General features: G+C 40.3%; 1 protein-coding gene across 2 annotated transcripts in view; it reads right to left on the reverse strand.

The window, feature by feature from the left end:
- Positions 1 to 4,789, reverse strand: part of LOC109824501 (protein DETOXIFICATION 29-like) — a 14,417-nt gene that overhangs the window by 8,893 nt on the left and 735 nt on the right. The gene's annotated exons all lie outside the window — the stretch shown is intronic.

The raw sequence follows: 4,789 nt of genomic DNA on the forward strand, positions 1-4,789 counted from the left end.
ACAGTGCCGCCGCTGCTACAGTGCCTCCGCCTGTTTTTTTGTTCTTTTTTCATGGCCTTGAATAGGTGATTCGAAGCCACATATGACCCGATTCGGTCATCTATTACTGTCTATTTTTTGATCTGCTCTTAGTCTATATTTAAAGAACAGATCTCTACTACTGTCCTGGCTATTTGACTACTACCTGCCTACCATCATTGTGCAATAATGTCAGAAAAAGATCTCTCCTTCTCTTCTACATCTCCCTCTGCTGCTGCTGGTCAGACTTCTGCGTCTAAGGTAGTCTTAGGGACTACAATAAAATTGAATGGTAAAAACTATCTGCTCTGGGCTCAGGCTTTTCGTATCTTCATGGACGCTCAGAGCAAACTTCCACATCTTCTGACCTCTCCTCCACCCACCATAGATCTCACCTACAGTTCCTGGCTCTCATCTGATTATTGTGTTATGACGTGGTTCCTCAACAGCACGGAACCACAGATTAGTAGCAGTGTTATGTTCTTAACCACTGCGAAGGAGATGTGGGACAACTTGAAGATTATGTACGAAAATGAGAAGAATGCTTCCCGTGTATTTGAGATTTATGAGCGACTGTTTGCGCTCAAATAGAGAGATAGGTCAGTTTCGGAGTTCTTTGGTAAGTTAAAGGGACTGATAGACGAACTGAAGATGCATCAGACTGCAGTAGCTAATGCGACGACGCTGTTGGGATATCGTCGTGACTTGGCAGTGTCCAAGTTTCTTTCTGGATTGCACCCTACCTTACAGTCCCAGGTGAGAGGATAGATATTGGGTGGAGATACCATCCCCTCACTGACTGCTACATTCTCCAGAGTCATGCAGGTCTCTACTGGTGTTTCTTCTGATACTTCTGCACCGTCTCCACCTTTAGTGGATCAGTCTGTCATGTTCTCTAGTAGAAGCAGAGGCCGCGGTCGTGGTCGTGGTCGTGATTCTGTGAGAGGACATGGCTTTTTTAGTAGGAGACAGAGTGATTCTGATAGGGGTTCATGTCAGTGTGGTCACTGTAGGAGGACCAATCATATTTCTGAGAAATGCTGGGAGAAGTTTGGTCGTCCTCAATGGGCCCAAGTAGCCGATGTCGAGTCGACTCGCTCACCTGTTTCTACTACTACTTCTAGTAATCCAGCTGTTACTGTTCCTACTGTTCAGATCTCTCAGACAGATTATGAGAGGTTACGCCAACTAGACCTCTCTCAGTACAGTCATTCGGCTACTCATGCATCCTCTTCAGGTATGGATGCTTACATAGCTTCTCCTCATAAACCATGGGTACTAGATTCTGGAGTCGCATCCAATATGACAGGTATAAATGATTGTTTTGTCTCTTTATATCTTTCTGATAAGTTTCCCTCTATTCGTATCGCTGATGGTACACTTTCTCCAGTTCTTGGTGCTGGAGTAGTTCATGCTATTTTCTCTTTGAAACTCACTGATGTGTTATATGCTCCTAAATTCCCTGTTAGCTTATTACCCATTAGCAAGTTTACAAAGCACAATAACTGTAAAGTCACCTTCTTTCCTTCTTATTGTGTTTTTCAGGACCTAGCAACTGTGATGACGATTAGTTCGGAGCATGAGAGAGGAGGTATGTACTATTTGGACGACAGTATGCCGGGTGCTAGTTTTGTTGCGACACAGCCTGATTCTACCTTACTGTGGCACTGGCATCTGGGTCATCCTTCACTACAGAAACTTAGATCGATAATTACTGTTCAGTCTTCTCTTTCTTCTTTAGGTTGTGAGTCATGTGAACTGGGTAAGCACCATTGTGCTTCTTTTCAGAGTCGTGTCGATAAACGCAGTAGTTTGCGTTTGAGTTAGTTCATTCTGATGTCTGGGGTCCTTGTCATGTTCCCTCTGTGAAGGGTTTTCGATATTTCATTATTTTTGTTAATGATTTCTCTCGCATGACTTGGCTATATTTGTTGAAAGAGAGGTCTGAAGTCTCGCATGTTATTGAACTTTTTTATAATGAAATAAAAACCCAGTTCTCTACTTATGTTCATATTCTTCGTACTGATAATGCTTTGAGATATATGAAAAATGATGTTTTAAAATTTTATGCTCTTAATGGTATTATTCATCAAACTTCATGCTCTCACACTTCACAACAAAATAGAATTGCTGAGAGGAAGCATAGACATATTCTCGATGTTGCTAGAACACTGATGATACATATGAATATTCCAAAGTACTTGTGGTCTGATGCTGTCCTTACTGCCTGTTATTTGATTAATCGAATGCCTTCCTCTATTCTTGATGGTTTGATACCATTCCACTGTCTTTATCCTGCTAAAAAACGTTTTTCTGTGATTCCTCGAATTTTTTGTTGTACGTGTTTTTTTAGGATTTGACTACTGGTTTGGATAAATTGTCTCCTAGGTCCATTAAGTGTGTGTTTGTTGGATACTCACGTACTCAAAAAGGGTATAGGTGCTATCATCCAACCACCAGGAGATATTTTGTTTCTGCTGATGTTACCTTCTTTGAGTCTGTCTCATATTTTTCCTCTGGTTCCACTACCTCTGTCAGTCCACAGGTACCACTACCTTCTACGGTTCCTACTACTATTCCTGTATTTACTCCTGTGGTTACTACACCAAAGTCTCTATTGACATACTCTCGCCATCCTAAAGTACATACACCTGTCTCTGCTCCTGCTGACTCTTCTTCTCCAGCTGCAGGTCCATCTCATGTCGAGCCTCATATCTCTTCTAATTTAGATGTTCCTATTGCTCTTCGTAAAGGTAACGTTCTTGCCCAAAATATCATATCTCTCTTTTTGTCTCTTATGACCGTCTCACCCCATCCTTTCGTCAGTTTGCTTTGTCATTGTCCACTATATCTTTACTCAGGTCACATGAGAAGCTTTATTAGTACCCGCCTGGAAATAGGTTATGGATGAGGAGATGAATGCACTGCTTTTTAGAGGGACTTAGGATTTGGTCTCTCTACCTACTGGAGCGACTGTGGTTGGCTGCAGATGGATGTATACCTTGAAATATCACCCTGATGGGTCTGTTGATAGATATAAAGCTCACCTGGTTGCTAAAGGATATACCCAGACATATGGTATTGACTATTTTGAGACTTTTTCTCCTGTTGCGCGTCTCAACTCCATTCGAATTCTCTTCTCTCTGGCTGTTAATCTAGATTGGAAGATGCATCAACTAGATGTGAAGAATGATTTTCTTTATGGTGATTTGGACGATGAGGTTTATATGGAGCAACCTCCTAGGTATGTTGTTCAGGGAGAGAATATTATCTGTAGACTGAGAAAGGCCATCTATGGGTTAAAACAGAGTCCTAGAGCTTGGTTTGATAAATTCAGCAATGTTATTTCTAGTGTTGGTTTTCAACGCTATCATTCTGATCACTCTGTCTTTCTTCGACGCACAACAACTGGTTTGGTTATTTTACCCGTTTATGTTGATGATACTCTTCTCACTGGGAGTGATTCTGTTACCTTAGTAGAGACTAAGGAGTATCTAAACCGTCATTTTGTCACTAAAAACATGAGAAAACCAAAATATTTTCTTGTGATTGAAGTTGCATATCAAAGGCATGACCTATTGTTGTCCCAAATGAAGTATGTGCTAGATTTACTAGAAGAAGCAGGTCTCTTGGGATGTAAACCTTCAAACACTCCAATGGATACAAATATTGATTTGTGGCATGATAATACCTCTCTACTAGATGATGTTGGACGATACAGGAGACTGATTGGTAAACTAATCTATTTGACAGTTACCAGACCTGATATTACCTTTACAGTGGGTGTACTGAGTAGGTTTATGCACAAACCTAGAGAAGTTCATTGGACAGCTGCTCTGAAGATTTTGACATATATCAAGAGTTGCCCTGGTAAGGGATTGCTATATAAGAAGCATGGGCATACTCACATTTCTGCTTTCTCTGATGCTGGCTATGCAGGAGATATGGGAGACCGGAAGTCAACCTCAGGATTCTGTACTTTTATTGGAAGTAATCTTGTCACTTGGAAAAATAAGAAACAAGATGTAGTATCACGGTCTAGTGCAGAGGCCGAATATAGAGCAATGGCTCACACTTCTTGTGAGATGATATGGCTATAAAAGTTTATGACAGAACTTGGTTTTGTTCAACCTGGACCCATGCCTATGCATTATGATAACCAATCTGTCATTTACATTGCACAGAATCATGTATTTCATGAGAGAACAAAACATATTGAAGTTGACTATAATTATGTCAGAGATGCTTGGGAGAAGAAGATAGTGTGTCTCATATTTACTCCATCCTCATAACAACTTGCTGATATTCTTACCAATGCTACTTCTTCAAAGGTGTTTTCTATTATATGTGACAAGCTAGGCATAGTGGATATTTATCATCCAGCTTGAGGGGGAGTGTTAGATTAAGTCTATTAGGTATTGGGCTAATGGGCTATGACCCGTTAACCATACCCCTATTTGTATATATATATATATATATATATATATAGTATCTGAATAAATTAATAAAGTTAGGGTTTTGCTCTCTCTATTATCTCTTTCTACACTTATAATGTCGTTAAAAATCGACTATGGGTTAGGATTAAAGTGGGATTATGAAGTTGAATAGAGCATATCTCGTTAAAGTGATCTTAAAAGTGAAGCAAACGAATCTCTTTCTACACATAAAATGTCATTAAACCATGGCTTTGTTTTATTAAGGGGTAATGAAAGGTTGTAGCGACGGGAGACGGCGTAGGAGGCAGTGGCAACGAGAGATGATGTAGAAGTGG

This window comes from Asparagus officinalis, chromosome 1 (genome assembly GCF_001876935.1).
Source record: "Asparagus officinalis chromosome 1, Aspof.V1, whole genome shotgun sequence".
NCBI lineage: Eukaryota > Viridiplantae > Streptophyta > Magnoliopsida > Asparagales > Asparagaceae > Asparagus > Asparagus officinalis.